General features: G+C 41.7%; 1 protein-coding gene across 1 annotated transcript in view; it reads left to right on the top strand.

The window, feature by feature from the left end:
• APBA2 (amyloid beta precursor protein binding family A member 2) overlaps positions 1–21,709 on the top strand; it is a 338,632-nt gene that overhangs the window by 45,222 nt on the left and 271,701 nt on the right. The gene's annotated exons all lie outside the window — the stretch shown is intronic.

Raw genomic sequence — 21,709 nt, 5'->3', positions numbered from 1 at the left:
AAAGAGTACAACAATAAGTATCTGATAAGCACACATTTCAGAGGAGGCTTTGAAAAGTAAAACATATGGATTTTCCCAGTGATACAAATAAATATAATTTGAATTTGCATCAGTTGGATTGTAGCAGTGATTGTCTAGTTATAACTGAGATTTTCACTTGCTTAATCCAGTGCGGTAAAGGAGTTCTGGGATAAAAGATGAACTCCTTTAATGCAAGAGTGGCCTGCAATGCATATCTATTTAACAGACTGCACCCAAGGGTATAGCTGACATATTGCATCTACAGTGGATATTCACAATGATAACAATAACTTAAGCATCAATCAAGTCCCATCACATTGCTGATTAAATATATCTGCCTGTGAGATTGAAAAGCTCAAATGCAGAGTCCTCATGATCCTTAAAGCAGTCCAATGCTAATAAAATATCATTTGTACAGATATGAGAACAGAGCCCCTATACTAGGCAGACCCTTTATGTATCCCTGGTATACATGTATGTGAAACACCTACTGTGGTACTGTCTATAAACATGTGTAAAATTGTCTGAGCTTCTAGGTGAATGATGACTATTTGTGTGAATGGCAGTTAATAAATAATAATACTATCATATGGTATTGAATATACTGTACCACTACGTATATCTGTATATCTTCAAAATCACAAAAACATTTTTTTATGTTATTAGTATTGGTGACTGGAACTACAGAACAATATAAGTGTGAATATATATATATATTTATTTATACACATACGTTAGGTTCCCTGAGCTAACATGGTATCCGTCAAAGCGAATTAATATGGATAACATACATCTCATTTGCATTAGCTTAACATCAAGTTATTGTAGCAAAACGTTGCATTATCTTCCAATAACGGGTCTGTGACAAGATGAACTCAGTAGCTGATAATTATGCTTGGGAAACATACCTCTGACTGCTGAAACCAGCAGTCAGAGGGTTAATCCAGTCAGATTTACCTGGACAATGAGCGCTGAGTTAAGGCAGTGGTCAGGCAGCTGTGTACAGTGCCAGACCTCAGCAGGAAGAGAAAGAGAGACTTTTCCAAACCAGGAAGAGGCTCTGGTCCCCCAGACAGAGGATTGTCACGAGCAGAGACAAGCCTGCTAGACACAGCCTTCCAGCCCTGCAAAAGGGATTACTTGGACTCTCTTGGGGTAGAGTTCCCCAAACACAGATAAGAACTTTTATATTTTCATGCAAGACATTTGTATAATATTGTTTGACATGGAAGTAGGCTAGCTACCCAGGGGAATAGGTAAGGACCTACTGTATAGTTAATATCCCAAGTGGAGTAGAGTTTTATTTTATGGTTTGTTTTCCTTAAAGGGATGGTGTGCCTATTAATTGTCTGACTGTGGAAAATAAAGCCCTGAAGTTAAAACCTTAGCGACTGTTTGGGACTCTTCCTGAGGCCGTTCTGCCACAGGATCATTATACTGGTCTTGGTGTTTCTCCTATCCATCCTTGGAAATAGAGAGGGGAGAGACATAATGCTGGAAAATAACGCTATACTGTAAAACTATAGCCTGAATGTGCCATTACACCCTATTTCAGTGTCTGGGTAACGCCAAGTTAAGGTATAACTTAATGTCCCCGTAGACTTTAGTGATGTTATGGTAATGCCTCATTTGTATCTTATCACTTAAGTCTAGTATAGATAACACTTGTCTCTAAGGGGGGTGGGGGAGGGTGGGGGAGGGTGGGGGAACGACCATGTCATATTATTGTCCTTTGAAGATACACTGTTAGAGTTCACGTCACATTGGTTAACGCCATAAGAAGGGACTTAAGCTTTGTGGACCCGGCTTTAATGGGCAAGCCAGATATTTGAAATACTCAGAAAGCTATCTTAATGTTCAGTAAAGATTAGACTCCAGTGAGGGTATTAAAATCTCCCAGCTACAAAACTGGGGTAAAAAACTAAAATGCACAGATTTTTTTTTCCATTGAAAAATCATGTGCTATTTTCTTGCCACCGGTTTGCAGCCTGGAGACTTTGGTAGAAAGCTCCCTCCCTCTGGGCCATTAAATCAGGTTTGACGCTAGTAAACGATTGGCAACTTATTAGCGTATTTATCCAAACACTGTAATTAGAATCACACAGTGCAGCCATTTGCACGGATTTCTTTTATTAATATGTAAATTACCTCTCACCTTTGTGTGGTGTTTATTATTCTTGTTTGATAGTTTAATATGCAATACTATTGTCTCTTTGTATTGTGCACTGACAAAATACATATTTACATCACAGAGAGAAAATAATGAAGGCGCTTTCTTTTAGAAAACGTTCTTTTCTTATTTTGACAAGTTAAATGCATTTTAAACCACTGTCGGTGCAAGTCTCTTTCGCTGTGTGTGTTTTCTTCTTACCAAGAAAATCTGAATGCTATACATAAACTGGATCACAAGCTAGCTTTGGTGTTGCAGTATCTCTTGTTCCTACCGATTTTATTCTATGAAAGACAAAATGTTCTCACCCACTTAAAGCAGAATAACTTGTTTTTTTTAGTAGGTGGGAAGCACGGGGTTACCGGAGCTGAACCTCGTTCATTTCAGCTCCAGGGACCCCCGTGCTGCCCGAGATACTCACCTCCGTTGCGGGTGCTGGTAGCATCTCCGCAAATGTAAAGCTCTCGGTCATGCGAGCCAATAGGAAGCCGCAAGGGATGATGTCATGGCATCTTATTGGCCAGCGTAACAGGAGCTTTAAATCCTCCATATCGATAGCCCCACACAGCCCAGCTGGAGCTGATACTGCCCCCACCCCCTACAGTATCTGAGGAGCAGGGGGTCCCCAGATCAGAAATTAACACAGTTCAGGTCCGCAGATCACCCGCTTCAAACCTATAATGCTAGCAAAAAAAGGAAACTAGGATTGCGGCTTTAAATTGTATAAGTAATATGCAGATAGGTATAATGTTGCAGTAAAATGAATGTCTCTTATGATGCTAGAATGGAGCAATAATTATATACAATGCTATTATATGTTTCAGATGCCACCAGGAGGGCAAGCACTATTTTTGGGGTGGGGGTGCATACTAAGTGTGTAGCAGCTCAAGTGATTCAAGCCAAACAAGCAGCAACCAAATACATTAATTGTAAGTGGGTGCTAGAAAGCAAATTCTCCTTGGCTGAGGTGCGCAAAATATTCAATTTCGGAGAGCACACAGCACACCACAAACGTTTTACCCAAAAAACGAGAGCCAACGTTTCAGTGCATCATGCACTTTCATCGGGGATCCCTAGTTCCAACCCCAAACAGACACCACCTGGGCTTTAATGTTAATATATCACTTTGCATCGACATTTAAATGGAGTTTTACTGTTGTTCGGGCTCCTTTAAAAAAAGTATTCATAATTAATATAAGCGTGCATATACAAGTAAGCTTATGTATATATACTGGACTATATGAGGAAGTTCCCACTTGTAGATTGTGAATGCTGATTTGCATGCCATTACCCAGAATCCTTGGCTGCAGCCAAAGCATTGTTTGCGATATTGGGGAAAGGACTGGTTCGCAAACCTGTCTGAAACATGAATGCACCCACAAGGGGTATTTCTATTTGCCGTGTGCGGAATCAAGACACGGCACGTGGGTTTCGATGACCAGAGGAAGACAAGCAGGGGGACAGCAAGCTGAGTGCATAGAAGCATCCGGATAAAATAGATTAGTGGTCGGATAAAGACCCAAGGTCGGCTTGAAGGCAGTGACATTGGTGCAGTCGCACCGAGCTTCTGCAAGCGCCGCTTACCTTCTCTCCGGAGCCGTAAGCTTTTCTGCCTGCCCCACATCTCGGCATCTTCCTCTTGTGACACCGCGACGTGTTGCCATAACAACGCAATGTCACGTGATGCCACAACATCATGTAGCTGGAGGAGATGCAGGAGAAGGAAAGAGTGCTGCCCCCCGGCACCAAGCTTCGCCAAACTCCCAGCCGGCCCTGAGGGTGGCTGTGTAGTACCAGAAAGGGCAATGCAAGAAGCACAGTATGTTTGGATGGACGGAGGTCAGGGCAGGCAATGGACAAGTTCAACAATCCTGTTAACTTGTCACTGATTTTCTGTGAGTCTCACGCATTTGGAGTCACTGATAAAAAAAAAATCCTACTTTTTGATTAAAATTTCATTTTTGGTTCAAGTCATGTACATCTCACTTATTTTTGTCCTTGGAGGTTAACACCTCAAGATCAAGTCCAATAAATGCCGTTCAATGTAGAACCAAAGTGAACTACTAGCAGTGCCATGAATATTAGGTTAAATGTAGATGAATCAATATTTACCTTATCTCTTCGTGATAAGACTGTTTGCTGGTCATAGAATCTGCAGACAAACTGTCAATCAAAATAGATTCTCTTCTGTTCTCTGTTTGTAAAGTAATTATGTTCTCACCACTAGTCAAACAGATAAAAGTGTGCAGCAATAAGTATCTGATAAGCAGAAATTGTAAAGGCGCAGTTAAAAAGAAAAACATACATTTTTCCAATGATACAAATAAATCCAATTTTGATTTGAACATGTCGTTTTGTAAAGGAAGATTTTTACAGTGATAAGTTGTGCTATATTTATTTTGCCAGCTACGAGGCGATTCCTGTTTGATTAACAAGATCCTTACATTTGACACAGTTATTAAAGCTACCCAAAAAAATAATTGTGTTGTACATCCTAGTGCAGGGGTGGCCAACTACAGTCCTCAAGAGCTACTAGGTTTTCAGGATATCCCTGCTTCAGCACAGGCAGACCAATCCCACTGATTGAGCTGCCTGTGCTGACGCGGGACTGATTGAGCCACCTGGGTTGAAACAGGGACTGATTGAGCCACCTGTGCTGAAGCAGGGACATCCTGGAATCCTGACCTGTTGGTAGCGTTTTAGGCCTGGAAATGGCTACCCCTGTCCAAGTGGTACGATGGAGGCGTCTACAAGGGGGTCACACTGATCTCATATGGATCCCTTTAGCAGCGGTAGGCAGGATACGATGGCGGGGGAGGGGGGGTGGTGTTGGTAATATTGAATGGTGGTCGGTGAATCAAGATTAATCAGTGTACAGCCACTTTTATCCTTATAAAAGCTCGGTCATCAGAATCACTATCTTTGTGAAAATGTTTGCTAAGAAATACATTAGAACTGACACATATATTATACATGCTTACTGCTTAGATTTCTGTCCCAACAAGTCATTTACACATCCCAGTTTTTTACTCCTGGTCAGGGGGCATAGGACCTGTATGAGAAAAGAAGCACAGCTTATAATATCAGTAATATATAGCAGTATATATACATACGTATGAGTCAGTTTGTGTGTATGGTTATACACATGTGAGTGTGTATTTGCAAATCTGTGTATATTATTGTATATGCTATTGTGTCTGGACTATGTATCAGTGTGTTAATGTATGTAACAGGACACCATTAACCCATTTATTACATGGGGCAGTGCTGGCCCATCTGGCACTGGAGGGGTAACATCTGTTAACAAAATAGTTGTTCTCTCTCACTGCCCTGCCAGTGCAGTATAAAAATGTAAAATAAATAAAACATGAGCTTATTTAATCAAGTGGCCAGGTCACAGCTGCTCTGGTCTAAAGAAGAATTGATCTCCAGTCCACATTGTCACAAATAGGTTGGGTATTTTTCTCATGCCACTTGCTGTGTACAAGGATGTGACTAGAATCTGTAAAACTGCTCTTCTGTTCTTTATTTCTAGGAAAAAGCTTCAGAGCCTTCCTAATCTTTACAAAAGACTGTGTTAAAAAGATCATTCAACTATTCCCCTTATGTTTTTTTCCCTAGAATGCAACCCATATCTTGGACCCGATATAGTTTAGACCTAATCGTAAATATAGTGGTGGAATGAAATACATTTCTAACTTATTTAGAGTTAAGCAGTTTTAGGAACCTAGTATTAAAAGGAACGGGAACAGCATCCAGCTCTAGAGGGATTGCCTCGTGGAAGAACTGGCAGAGTACAAAATGACACCGTCCAGAAATTCCTAAAAGTGTGGGAATCGTGGAGAAACTATATAGGGGATACATATCTTACTAGGGGAGCTCTCCAAATTTGAAGAGCAACAAAGTAGAAAAGCCATAAAACCCAACAAAGTAAAGGTATAAGTATGGAAGTAATCTCAGTGACATGTGGTTTCAATCTGAACATAACGTTACAGGAGACCCGGAAATGTATTCCATATTCCAGCAAAGGATTGAATATACTATATATTACATAACCTCCAAAACGTGGAAAATACTATGAATGCAATTAAGTTTTTTCTTTTTTTTTTTTCTTTACTCCTGTTTTTGTCCTTTAACATTTGATAGTACATAGCTTGTTTTTTTTGTATTGTATTAAAATGCTGCTATTTAAGTTTACGCTGATATAAAGGTATTGTACGTATGTTAACGAATGAACCGATGAATAAAATGCTACCCATTTATTTTCTGCACCCCCTCCCCACCTTTTTTCATAGAAAACTCAAATAAAGAACAAGTTTACAAAATAAATACTTATCTTGTATTTGAAAGGCATCAGTTACTGAGATATGGTCTATTATATATATATATATATATAAATACACACACAGTGGTTTGCAGAAGTATTCACCCTTCTGCAAATCTTTCACATGGTATTAGCAGCTGTGCGTACTCCACAACGCTTTCAAATTAGAATTTACATGTAGAATCTACAAAAATGACTCCAAAGTGATAAAGTAAATTTTTTATATAGAATATAAAGAAGTGAGATTTAGAAGTAAACAGATTTTACTTGCATTCAACCTCTTTGCTACTGCAGCCCTAAATAAGCCGGCCCCTGCATAAAGCTGACCATTACTCGAAAAAGACTCCTCTTAAATCACATACGGAGTTTGCAAAAGTCCTATAGATCAGGGGTGCGCAAACTTTTAGCCCGGCGCAACCCCTGCCTGCTCTCCTTCCCGGCTCGCTCCTCCCATCTTGCTTGTCTTTGGTGTCAAATGACCCCGTGGTGTCATTTGACGTCGTGTTGCCATTGTGATGCATCGCCGAAGACAAGGTAGGAGATATTGCAGGGGCCTCACACAATCCCCCGGCATTTAATTTAAATGCCGTGGGGAAGAGTGCGGGGCCTCTGCAACCGCCGCGCCCCCCCTGAAAAATATTTCGCCCCCCCACATTGCGCTTTGCTGATATAGATGATACTGCAGACGTGTGGAGAACGGTTTTGTGGTCAGACGAGACAAAAATTTAACTTTTTGGTCTATATTCCAAGCATTACATCTGGCGCCAGCTCAACACCGCGCATCACCCAGTCAACACCATCACAACTGCCAAGCATGCTGGTGGCAACAATGCTATGGGGGAAGCTTCACTTTTGTAGAGACTGGGACGCCTGTCCCAAGCTAAATTAGGTTAAGATGCACTCTGTGAATCTTTCCCCTAAAACACAACCGTTTTTCATTTTTGTACATTTCCCAAATATGGAGTTCCCATTTTATTTATTTTTTTAACATTTTATTTGTTTCTTTGGCAATTTCTGCCCTCAACAAATCAAAACCAGGGTTCAAGATGGTCAATAATTAAAAAAGGTACCAAGAAAAATGTAAATATTTCAGCTGGTCAGCTTTGATTTCTCCATTGATAGGAAATGACTAAGATTCATTTTGCTGTAGTTACATGTAGAATGATACATTGATGTTGTTGCACATGGAGCTACAAAGAAGTCATAAGTAACATGTATTTAATGGCACTACTCTAAGAACATAAATGTACATTCCAGTTGCAATTTGTTTGGACTATCAGACCTTTCCATTAACAGGAGATAATAAGCCCATAGTGGCTTATTGATTGTGTGCTGTATTGGGCCTATTTATGACTTGTATTGCTCGTATTGTTTGCAAAGATGTCATCTGCTGAGTACATCAATGCCTAGTATTGTTATGTCTGCAGCTGGCAGATGCACAGATTGAATTGTCCATTTTCCTCTATCTCAGTGGATAGTACTTGGTTGAACCATTGTGCGTTGCCCTATACAGTATGTGTTTTTGTGTATGGGTCTGCACAGAAGACATCCTAGTGAGGAGGGTTATCTTTACTGCCATGTGATTACAGACTAAGGGCCTTATTCCATATACACCAAAGCTTGTTTGGGCTGTTTTCATCTGAACTTCCCTATTGAAGTCAGCGGGGTTTTGTAGACGAAAACGGCCTGAACGTGTCTTCAACATAACTAGAATTACCACAAGGGTTGGGATTTCTAGGTCACTTTAAAAGCTGATAGGATACCCTAGGCTTTTGGTGAGCAACAAGCAACCCTGGGGACGCATTCCGCCCTCATGTGCGTCACCTACGGTCCCCAACCTCTGGCCGTCTCCTAGAAGCCCTCTCTTCTTTTCACCGTAGTGCAGAAGGAGCAGAGATGTTGCTAGCTTGGATCGTAGCTTCTCCCCACTCTTTCAGCTCCTTAATGACAGTGTGCTGATAAATACTGTTCTGCTGCACTCAGTGGCATAGCTAAGCATGCGTGGGCTTCCGGGCAAAATTTCTCCGTGCATGCATGATCGGCACTTGCTAGATCTTTGAACTACACATGAGTTAGCAGTAATTTGACCATGACAAAGTACACTTGAAGACAACCTGTTAGGTTTTGAAAGCTCTGTACACTATAATTTCACTTATGAAAAGACCGAAAGTTGGTCCACTAAAATGTATCACAACCTATAATGAATGTACAGTACATTTCTCTAGGTCCACTATGACTACTGGAACGTTAAACTACATATACTGTATCTCATCCAAAGTCGTTTCAGATGCTGTTGAATTTCTGTTTTGCAAGGCATCAAGTTTGGTACTGAAAACACTCTGAAGCAAGTCTAGAAAAGGAACTTTTCAAGTATGAGAAAGTAGACAAATTAGCCTTAAATAGAACTTGGTTTTAGATTTATAAAAGAAAAGGTAGGTTTTGATGAGGATGACATGAGGATTAAAGATAGGGATAGGCACTAAATTGAACAATGGAGTATAATCCAAAGTATCCCTCTAACAGTGTCTCCTTTCTTCCCATATCCTCCCAGGTTCACCAAAACCTCTTACTTGACTCCTTTCTCTTCTGCGTCTACCTCCTCCCCAATTACTCTATACATGCTACTGTTATAGAATCAGAATGAAGGACACAATATATACTTATCAGCCTCGAGAAAAAAAAATCTTATTGTTCTGACATGGGAATGATTGATAATCAAGGACCAGATATTATTCTTGGCCTCAGAGACAAAGTGACTATCGATATATAAAATTGTTAGACTCATTGAATCTGTGTTGTGCTAGAGTGCTTTATGAAACCAATAAATCCAGTTACTGGCTGACCGCAATGAACAAGTTGTGTTTCTAAAGACTAAAAGCCTCAGCATAGTCTGTGAATAATTATGTAGAGCTGTACAGCTCAGATTGCCAGTTATTGTAGCAGAAGATACAGACAAAGGGTTTATGTTTTAATTTTTACAAAGCTTAGTTTTGCCATTTTGAGCTTGTATTTTTTAGTGCCAATGTATAGTGGACCTTTTTTGCCCAACCTATTTCAGCTGAGATTTTTTAGAAGAAATTAGAAAATTTAGGAGCCCAGATACTTGACACATATTAGAATAGGATGCATTTTAGGCTGCCAATGACCTGTACACCAATCTAAGAATTCTGCCAAGTCTAAAGTTAGTATAATCCTAACTGGCTAATTGAAAAAATGGTTAACAGGTTTCTTATACTTAACAGTCACTTGCACAATAAGATATATTTAACCCTTGACAAGGAACATATTTCAGTAGCCTAATAATAATATCAATTACTAGGTGATTTCACTATGCTCTATTCTGTACATCACTAGAATTACTTAGATAACAGAGTTGGCACAACAGCTACACTCTCAGTGATCATTTTTCCAATTAAAGGCTCTCTGTTATCTGAACAAGGTCAATAAGACATTTCATGCATGTGTTGTTAAAAGGAAACAATTGCACCTTGCTCTTTTGCATTTAAAAGCTAAAATGCTCTTAACACATACTCAAATACAGTGATTATCACATAAATACACACTTGGATATGCTTACCTGAGGCTTAATGAGGGCAAGGCTTGAGAGGCAATATAGTCTTGAATTATGTTCTCCTTGTACCGGACTGATTTGTGGGCTTTTCTACCTGATAATAGCTAGATTCAACCAAAATGCTTTTCCCCTCATTTTTCATTGAAAGGTTTGGACAGTTGACATCAACATACTGTATCTTCTCCATGGACAAAATATTCAATAATAGAACATCATCTATGTTTAACATCCCTATCCCTAAGGCCGGGTTCATGGTCAAAAAGACAGCGCTGACCTGCGCTGAGGCAGAACACTTACCCCCATCATCCCTACTGAGGGCGGCTTTATATGGTGCTTCCGCAGGCATGCGGAGGCGTGTGGAATTGCAGCCTACAGATCATTTAATTTTTCGGACTGAGGGAAGCGGAGGGCCGGTCACGTGACCGGCAAAAGCCAATGGCACTCCGTGATGTCGGCGCCGTGACGTACACGCTAGCCCCGCCTCCCGCCCCACCCTGCCTCCCACCCGCCTCACAAGCGCGCACGCTGACGCTCATGCAGGACACAAAAAAGCTCCTGCTTGAGCGTCAGCACGGCTCAGCGCGGTATTTTTTACTATGTCCGAGGCCTAAGAAGTCATTTTTTTTGTGTATACAGATGTAGCAAGACTTACGGTGCCCGGCGTCGCGGACAAACAAGCAAAGGTCCGCGGTACTGGGTACAGGGTTGGCTGCGATAGAGCTGCAGGGGTCCATGCTTCAGAATGGGACCCCTGCCTGCATTAATCCTCTGGTGCCACAGTCACATGGAAGCAGCACTGTAAGCTTTGATACATCTGTACAGTCCACTGTTCCACAATACAGAGCACTTAGAATATCTTTGCGCTACGTTTGCAGCTTCTACTCGATGCACCATATTTACTTTAGAAAACAAATAGGGGGCAGAGATATACAGAACCATATTTACGTAGCACTCATCTGCCATAACATAGGACACCTTCTGGTGCTTGGGCATCTTATAGCCCATTTAAGTCAGTCCAGCGCTGGACAGTTTCTTATCTCTGAAGACTGCGTTGTAAATATGGGCCAGAATGTTTCGGGCTTAAATTCTGGGCCTGTAATGTTGTGAATCGGTTGTGTCTTGTGCATGTGTGTGTGTGGGTGTGTCAATGGGCAAAGAACTATTCCAACTTGCGAAAAACCTTTTCGATCCTCTTGACCTGGGGGCATGCGAGGAAACTCCCCCTCACTCCCCACAACTTACATATAAATAAACACACAACAAAGGCCTGGAGGTACAAAGGCCGCGGCTTTATTTACACAATAAACCCTGGTAAGGACGAACCCTGCCAGCGTGCTTCCTCACAGGTAAAGGCCGATGGTACCCAAACCATGGCCCACAAGAGCCACCAAGCCGGGCACTCCAGCGGCCCAGCTGTTAAGCGACACTGGGCCCCAGGGAATCATGCACAAATGTTCCCTGCCCACTCGCCACCCCCAGCCACTACAAGGCTTTCCTGCACCATAGATCCCCTGCTGACAAGTTTAATGCACACTTACTCCCCCCCCCCCCAACAGCCGCTGCCTTGACAATGGCAACACACGCCTTGGGATGCCCACCTCAGCCATGCAAGGCATCAAAGTCTTTTCTCTCTCTAATTATTTTTTTTTGGGGGGGGGGAGGGCACATCAAAACACAACAATATAACAATATATGCATACAACTGTCATGATATCACACAAAACCAAGGGACAGGTGGGCGGGAATGGACTGCTTTCACACCCCTACCCTCCTTTGAATGCCCTCAGCCCCGCCCCCTCCCGATATGACGCGTTGAGGAAGGGGTGTGGGGAGGGGAAAACAGCGTGCCAGCTGGCCATGCCAAAGATTAGGGGGAGGCGAAGGAAGCCTAGCTCCTGAGGTCAGGTGCCCTGTCTCCTGACAGGCTCCAGGCTGCTGTCCTCTGTCTTCTCTAACTGCAACACTGGCTGCAAATTGCTATCTTGTATCAATGTCTGGAATATATCAGTGTCTGGAATACATAACCGGTTTATCTAGAATTACCAGTGTTTTTTTAAATTTTTTATTAAATTGAGGCTTTTTGTTTTAAAATAGGAGTAAGTTTAATTGTGCCGGTTTTATGTTCTGCGTTGCACACGCTGGAAACACAAAATGAATCAAACTATTTGGTATCAATAATTTATTTTTATATTGCTGGGTTTCGTTACGATTCCTGAACTTTTATCTTCCCTGTTGTTACATGTATGTATGTACTGTATGTATATCTTTATTTATATAGCGCCACTAGTGTACATAGCGCTTCACATTAGTAATACACGTGACAATCATATAAATAACAAAGAATGCAAATAACAGATCATGGGAATTAGCGCTTCAGACATTAAAGTAACATTTCGGAAGAGGGGTCCCTGCTCCGAGGAGCTTACATTTGTTTTTTTGACCAAAAAACTACTGCTAACACACCCCGAAAAAAAAACCCGAAATCTTCTTGACAGCCCTCGGTAGAAGTCAGGACATAAATGAAAGATGTGGCTTATGAGAAATGAACCCTTGAAATGATTGGGGAGAAAGTAGAGATAGATGAAAGGTATCTAAGAGCCGTTGGGGACTTGATTGAAGCATTGCATGTCAAATTCAATCTACTGTAAAGCGAGTAGCGGTTTCTAGTCTTTGTCATAAACTATGCCACTGAACCATTGCAACAGCAGAATAGAAACCTCAGAAATGCTGTACAACCTCATTATTATATGCTGAAGTGGTTCCTCTTTTGGCAGTTAATGCTTAGTAATGCAGGAATATTCAGAGGCACTCCTACTGCCTATACAGTACTTCAAAGAAAAATGTTGGTGTAAACCAGCCCATCAATGCCCCTAGGTTCCAATTAGAGGCATATAAATGGTAAAGGACAAAAAAGATGGAGGCACACAAGTAAGAAGTAGTAGTGGCAAAATAATTGTGAGGGACACCGCTCCCCTTCTTCAGACAAAGTGTCCCCGAAACATTACTATTTTTCTGCCTTTTGCTATGAAGTAAACCTCAGCAATTATTTTGCAACTACTGTACTACTTGTGTGCCTCCATCTTTTATGTCCTTTGGTCGTTAAAGCAGCAGTTCAAGCAATATCCTACGTGTGTTTTTTTTTAAATAAATCAGTTCTGCACTGTGAGAAAATACTTGTAGCATTAAAAAAAAATGTTTTAAAGACATTTTTAATGTTTCTAATGTAGGAAGCATTTCCGAAGTGATGGCCCCGTTCCCTTTCTGATAGGCTCTGGGTCTTGAGCCCCGCCCTCTCTCTAGCAATGAACCAATTGTATCTAGTAACTGCCCAGTCAATCATATTCTAGGCACTACATTTCCCATAATGCTGTGCAAGAACTGAATTAAATAACACGAGCAAGCGATTGATTACAGTTGATTACAGGAGAACGGATCCATCTGCAGCTTAGCTAATCACTTGTCAGTGTGCAGATTGTATTCATGCACATATTGAAAGGGGAAAAAAATATATATATATTTTTTTTAAACGGTAGCTTGAACTGCAGCTTTAATTTTGTTGGAAATGCTGTCTTATTCCCTATATAAAGCTAAAAATCTGAGAAAAAAGCTTTGCAAAAAAAACAAAGGAATGCATTAAATATTCCATATACTTCAATTGTAGTTGGTATATTAAATTATTTATTTATAAGGCACTTTTAGAAACATAGAAACATAGAAGTTGATGGTAGGTAGCTAAGAACAACTTGGCCAACCTAATATCCCCATTTTCCTATCTGTTCTTAAACCTCTGACCCTATTACAGGGCTGGCCATCTCCAGTCCTCAAGGGCCACCTACAGGTCCGGTTTTAAGAATATCCCAGCTTCAGCACAGGTAGCTCAATCAGTGGCTCAGTCAACAAATGAGCTACCTGTGCTGAAGCAGGGATATCCTTAAAACCTGACCTGTTGGTGGCCCTTGAGGATTGGAGTTGGCCACTCCTGCCCTATTAGATCTTTTGGTCTCCTTCATATTTAGGACATCCTTGTGTCTATCCCGAGAACTCCCAAATATGAGGCTGCAAACACCAAATAATGGCGAGTTTGCTAATTTTGCTCAATATTCAAAAATAGGGTGTTCCAAATATTGTGGAATTAGACTGGTTATTACTATGTATAGCCCACGATGACAGCGTAGACTGTTTATCAGCATGTTTAGCTCCATATGATCTACCAAGTTTAACATCTAAAGTGGAATTGTTTATATAGATGTAGCCAGGTCCCTCAGGTTTGCCCTAACCTCCGCTGCGGTGGGAGAGTCAGGGAGGGTTGTAGAGTGTGCAGGGAGCACTCCGGTGTATGGGAGGCTCCGCGGCGGCCCGAGTGCTCAGGGCACCGCCATTTTGATACTCGCGCATGCGCAGTAAGTCTGGGAGGCGATGGCGCTTGAAGAGAGTTTGCGCATGCGCAGGGAGTGGCTGCGGTAGCGTGCGAAGCCCGGACCAATGGGAGGAGGGCTACAGCAGGGGACTACAAGTCCCATGAGCACCAGAGAGACCATGTGATGCCAGGGAGCCAATAGGGTGACAGGGGCTCTGCAGGAAGGAGATAGGAGGTTGCGCAGGGGAGCACGTTGGCCAGTCAAGACCAGGAAGGGGAAGAGGTAGGAGCTATATGTGTAGAGAGGCAAGTAGCCTCTATACTAGGCCAGGAACCCCCCTAGGCCCAAGATAAGCCCCTGAGTCACAGGCAGCTTGTGGTTGCTGTAGGGACAGGCCCTAGAATAGGAACCTGCCCCAGTAGTGTGCAAAGTCAGGGATACAGTGTTCGCTGCAGTTCGTTATCAGAGGTTTGGGACCTAACCTCCTCAGAGACATTATTATCTACCCGGGTAGGATCGCGCCGGAGGAGCATCACGGAAAGCATTGCGTCTGCAGATCCTTTGCGAAGATTAGTCTGCTGGTCCGAGTGCAGGAGCGCTCGGCAGGTAACTCTACACCAAGTGCACCAACTATAACACTCACTCTAGTGGCCGCGCGGTCACCACACACTTGGGGGTTTGGGTGTGGGACATTGGACACGGTGTGGGGAACACGGTGGAGGGTTGCGTTCTGCAAGACGCTCTGGCTAGTTGTGTCTTTACTAGGAGGAGTATGTGAATGTTATGCATGTGAGTCTATGATTGCTATTAGTAAAGATATCTGTTATTTTATGTACTGCTTGTATATCATTATATTGGTGTCCTGCGAGGAACAACTCCCGCTCTGCTGGGAGCCATCGCAGGTGGAGGCGCTGCATCTGGTAAGAAACAATACATACATATATATCGCCCCAGGCTCTCCGTGGCAGAGGCTCGGGCCCTGCGACCCAACAGGTTATACAGCATTAGTAGTCTTCCTGTATTCTAGGGGAAACAGGACTACATACATACTGTATATGCACCTTTGTGTTCCTAATGCATAAACACATTATAAATACAATGCTTTTTATATACATATATTGCATTGCAATATGAACCTCTTCTTTGGAATATAGTCAGCTTCCCACAGATCGCCATTGGCTGCCATACCCGGGTATTTGATTCCATTATGTTACTAGATAATTTACGAGACACTGTAATGACATCTATCAGTGGGAAGATGGAAGGCCAAGACAAACATTTATCACTCTAGGGTCTTTGAACATGTGCTCTTACCAATCATATGTTATGTTTACCTTCTGTTAATGGTATCATCATGTTTCCAATATCACATTATTTGAAAAGTAGGAAAAAAAATGATACAGAAGTAATATTTGCTTCTGCTCTAGGCTGGCACTGCTGTACTGTCTTTGCTCCTAGATTCCATTTCATTGTTGGCACTTGCAGAAGAGAACACCCTCGGGCACACACATCAAGAGGCACAATAAAAATGAATAGGGAATATAAGGCGCCCAATCAAGAATCAAAGCCCGGGCAACGTCATTTATTTCCGAAAGTCATATTATTGGGTTTCTACCATCTGTTCTCTCAGTGTCGGAAAAGGTATTTAATCACAGCATCCCTCCACGCCACAATAATGTGCTCTAATTCCAAGTGTAATGGGAACGAAGGGCTCTCCGTATGTATCAAAGCACAAGTATAAGCGGAAAGTCTTCATGTAAATGGAAAGTCTGTCTGGGACGAGATGAGGGATTGATGGGGAAAGTGGGAGGAGTTAGGGAAGAGTTATATTTGCATATGAACGCAGGACTTTGTGCTAACAAAGACCTTATGAGATACAGTATCATTCCATGATATTTCACTGGGAGGTTTTTTGTTTGCCTTCCTCTGGATCAATATACTGTAAATACAAATATAGGATAAAGTATCTGTCATCTATATTTAGCACAGGTTGAACTTGATGGACGTATGTATTTTCAACCTCATCTACTATGTATGTAACAAATCTGCGTCTTGTGTTACTTTTCTTGGCGGTTTTCTGCGTTGTTTTCCTCCCTCACCTTAATGGTGGTGTAAGTCTTTTTTTTGTAGCACTCAATACTATGGCACCTTGATCCAAACAGTAGAAATATACTTATTAAATATGTGGCGTTTCAGAAAAAAAAGATAGAAATTATTTAAGCATGTGTCAGCGCTGACCACTTTCTTGATGCATAGACCCCCCTAAGCTTTGAGTGACTCGATGTTGAGTTGTCAGAGTTAAAGAGCCCCCATCACAGTGGAATCAAAAGTACATGATCCAGTAGATGGTGAGGTCAGTAGATGGAAAGACTCCAGCTCAAAGTAGTTCATAATAATAGTTCAAATTCATTGCTTGAAAGCCTACAGACACATTTCAAGTGAGTCATTGGGATGATGCAGTGGAAGGATGCGTTGCACATGTTTTTATCTTAGTAATCAAAGTATAATGTGATGATGGTATAAGAGCGTTATGGAATACTGTACCTCCACTTGTATTGATGTATTTTGGTTGTAGAATCTGTATAAACAAAGTATATGCACCTTTGTGTTCCTAATGCATAAACACATTATAAATGTATTACAATTTTATTTTTTTACTACTATTAATTTATAATGTGCAATGTTCTGCTGTGCAGTACAATGAGGGTGAAAGATAATACCAAACATAACAAACAGATGAATGCAGAATAATACGGCTCCAGTGAGTAGGGGAGAAACCCTTGCATGGCCCACACTGTACTAATGGCAGTGACATGTTTAAGGTGTTCTATATGGGTAATCAGCACCTTTCTTATACCTTTTTGTATACAAATCTGGCACCTATAAGTATTTTAAAGTTAATTTGTAAACCTGGGGAGCTGAGAATTAGGAGGGGCTTGATTTCCTCTTACTGCTCCCTTTGTCTGATGTTATTGTGGGTTTAACAAGCGTTCCATCGCCTCCTTCCCCCTCCCCCTCCCTCCAATTCCCTCTCCCCTCTCTCCCCCTTCCCTTTCTCCCCTCCCTCCACCCCTCATCCCCCTCCCCTCCTCCCCTCTCCCCCTCTCCTCCCTCCCCCTTCCCTGCTCTAGGCAAGCAGTAAGACTCTGTAAACGTTGACACTGAGTTTGAATTAGGCTGCTCTCATAGTGCCAGCGACGGTGACGTGATATCGCCGAGTGCGCTTATAGTAGAAGCAACGCGACGGAGCGACGGCTTGGTCGCCATTGCTGGAAGTCAAGTCAATTTGATTTTTCCAGCAACCGCAGCGTGACGTCGCCGTTGACAGCACTATAAGCGCAGCCTTAGGAGAACCTGGTTCAGCTACTTGTGCCCTTGGCCAAGTCACTTTTCCTCCCTAACAAAAACATAGATTGTAAGCTCATCTGGACAGGGACTGTCTCTGTAAACTCCTATGTGCTGCTTACCGCTCACTATACTGTAATTGTGCAGGGCTTTGAGTCCCACTGGAAGAGAAACGCTCTGAGATACAGTTATTATTTCTTATTAGTAGCTGCATTATTACTTATTGATAGAAGCTGCGCACTGAGCTGTTGGCCGACATTCGGGACAGGGAGCATTAGACATTTTGGAGGTATGAACAACTGTTAATCTACATACTGCCCAACATCGATATCTCTTTCCAGGGAGATCTGGGAGTAGCGTGGGAGATGTCTTCATCTTCCATAGATTTAGAGTATTAATTTAATGGAGAAAGTAAAAGAATGATACATTTTTCTGCAAGTTATAGGGCAGATTTAGAGTTGGCCAAATGACAGTGAAAGCGTCACGTGGGCATAAATGGCTGGTTTGCGACTCGTAAAAATACTGTTAGATCACAATTTAGAGTTGGCCAAAAATAGACGCCAAAGAGAGCGTGCATGAGGGTAGTCAATATAATGACTCGACAGATGGAGCGGAGGTGTGTATATTCCTAATTTATTTAAATCAGCTCACCATGGGTGTTCACAAGTTAAATAGCACCTGTCTTGTTTTAGCGTCCTCTTTAGAGTTGGATTAACAGCTGTTCTTAATTTAAGACTCCTTCTTAATTGTGCTCCTATAGGGACCAGGTGCTAATCAGTCTCCACTTTTGCATTTGCAAAATACATTTTCTGGAGCCCTAACTGCAATTGCCACACTGTGCAGGCTCTAGCTGTCCATGCTTAATATTCTTGAGAATAGAGCAAGGACTCCAGAGAAGAAGGGAACTCATTTATACAGCTAGATCTAATGTATTTGGCATGCCTGAGGACTTCAGACCTACAGCTTAACGTCTCATATCATCATGGACATGCCGAAGCTTATTCAGGCTGATCTAGAGTCTAAAATACACATTAGAACAGTTATCCCTCCAATGATCAAACCACTGGCTGCAGAGAGGCCTTCTTCTAGGATCAGTTATTGCAGACCGAAGTCAGTCCCCCAAAAGTCATGTTGTTAAGGGCGTGTGCAATTAATTATGAATAGCCAATGGTGCTAATCAAAGACCTCATCATAGTTTAAGATTAGCTACTAATGACTCTGAAGTGTCTAACTCTAAATCGGCTCCTTATTCCAGATAGAGCAGGTGCGCAATGCCTTGTATATAATGTATACCCTGTTGACTTATGTATGTATTTGTAACCATGTATTATTTGTCACATTAACTATGCCCAGGACATTCTTGAAAACGAGAGGTAACTCTCAATGTATTACTTCCTGGTAACACATTTTATAAATAAATAAAACATTTTACGCCAGAGTTATTTTTGCCATTAATTCTAAACTCTGAATCTTATGCGTCTCTGATATAAATAGGGGAAGTTATGTTTAAGTCCTATGTTGTGCATTCTGATCCTTGCAGCCCCGCTTAATATTTAATATCGCTTATATTGAAAATTGGACAACCACCATGACTGTGCTAAAACATCACTGTGTCATGGCATTACATTGTCAATCTTACAGTGTACTATGTATGCAGAAGCAATGCAGAAATGGAACCCTAGTGGGTAATGGGTACAGAATACAAATATTATGTTTCAGGATCTGAACACTGTCACTATTCTGCATTAATCTCTTCATTGCAAGAAACATAAGGATAGGTAAAAAAATATATATAGTAAATAAAAAAATAAATGTGTTGCTCACATAATAAATAGCCAACGTTTCGACACCTGTCTCGGAGCCTCCTTGTTTTTTTTTTCATATTGATGTAGGTACAGAATTCGAACCGGGATGTCTTCCGAAGCTGAACAACATTATGTTTTACCCCCGGAGACTCCCCGGTTCCTTTAATACTTACAGGTTAAGTTGTCCGTGTTTAACCACCCTTTAAGGAAATCAAAATGGCTGCCAAATCTTACTGCTTCCGCATGCCAATAGGAACCTGCAACTGATGACGTTGCCGCTTCCTGTTAAATGACGGCAGGCCCAATCTTTGTAAATCCAGGAAGTACACTAGAAAGTAAAATGGTAATTATCTCAGGAATCAGGGGATTCCCCAGAGCTACAAATAGTGTGGTCCAGCTCTGGTGAACCCTTTGGTTTGAATTCTGTAAATAAGTCATTAGTTAATATAGGTGGAATGGGTGCTTTATATTTTTTAATTGTGTTCTAGGCCACTCTGATCTTAAAGGGGTAAAAAGTAGTTGTCCTCTCAACTTAGGGGTAAAAGTAGCTGTCCTCTCAACTTGAAGGATACTGTATTTATTTACTGTGGTTTTTTTCCCTTCCATTTTACCTGGGACAGAACAGCTTTCTTATCACTGAAAAACACTCGGTTCACAGGGGATTGACTGTGAAATCAAAATGGCTGCCTGCTGGGAAATTTCTGATGGCTGAGCCAGTAGCTGAGCTATGATGGGCAATGCTCCGCACATTGATTAGATGCTCTGGTGGGTACCGACTCTCATGCACTGGCCGATATACAGTATATAAAAAAGAAAGAATTGGTTTAAAAAAGGCTTGTGACAGGTTATTGCTGTAACCCTTTCACAGCAAGGAAATGTGTTGCTGGCTTTTCTAGAAGTGAGTAAGCACAGAGCACAAAGTCACCCGCTCAATGGGGGTTATCCTTATAGACTGGGAAAGAGACTGATCAAGAAACATGTGTTAGAAAATCGTTCACTCCTCAACCCTCTTTATCTCAACAACATGGGGCACAGCATAGGTTTACTGCCTCTGGCTCACAAATTCCCATGGCAGCTTCATTAAATCATGAAAGCCATAATGTGCGAATAAATACAACACTACGCTGACGATTTTCTTCTCATGGATAGTGCTCAAAGTCCCATTATAAAGGAGTGGAGCTGTGCTCGAATTCAGGGTTGCCAATCCAGAGAGGCCATCGGCCAAAGTGAGAGGGTACTGGGCAGCAGCATAGCATAATTGTTGTCTAGAAACCTAAGCTTCCAGTTTTTTTGATGTAGGAAATAGAATATAAAAGGGCTTCTACTCCACTGACATTGATTTAACAGCGGTGGGCAACTCCAGTCCTCAAAGGGCACCAACAGGTCAGGTTTTAAAGATATCCCTGCTTCAGCGCAGGTGGCTCGATCAAAGATGGAGCTGCTGATTGAGCTACCTGTGCTGAAGCAGGGATATTATGAAAACCTGACCTGTTGGTGGCCCTTGAGGACTGCAGTTGCTCACCCCTGATCCAGCACAAATCACATTAATGTCTAAAAACTTTTGTTCCGTGTAGTAAATAAAAGAATTGTGCTTTTCTATAAAGAAGCAGAGTACTTATTGTGACACCCTTCAGACGCGGCATGTAGCACATTACAATACATTGCAAAGAGATTTGGTTCTATATTTACTTGTATGTGTATGTATGAATATCTTTATATAGCGCCATCCATGTACATCGCGCTTCACAGCAGTAATACACGTGACATAATAATATAACACATACTGGGAATAAGCGCTTCAGAGATAAAAGTAACAATAGGAAAAGGAGTCCCTGCCCCAAAGAGCTAACAATCTAACTGGTAATACGAAGAACGTAGAGACACAGTAGGAGGGTGTTCTAGTACGTGCGTCTGCAAGGTGTCAATGTCGGGTCATATGAGGTGTATAGTACCACGCAACAGGTGCTTTGTTAATGAGGTGTGCCCAGTTTGCTCCTGTTTTTATCTCATGGCTCTTGCCTAAATAAATACTTTTTCTTAATGTACCTCCTTTCAAGCCCTGATATATTTTGCTTGCTGTGCATCATTTGGTTGTTCTGTTTTTGTGTTTTAAGA

The sequence above is a fragment of the Ascaphus truei genome, chromosome 18 (genome assembly GCF_040206685.1).
Source record: "Ascaphus truei isolate aAscTru1 chromosome 18, aAscTru1.hap1, whole genome shotgun sequence".
Classification (NCBI taxonomy): Eukaryota; Metazoa; Chordata; class Amphibia; order Anura; family Ascaphidae; genus Ascaphus; species Ascaphus truei.
This window is presented reverse-complemented; position numbering and strand designations above follow the sequence as displayed.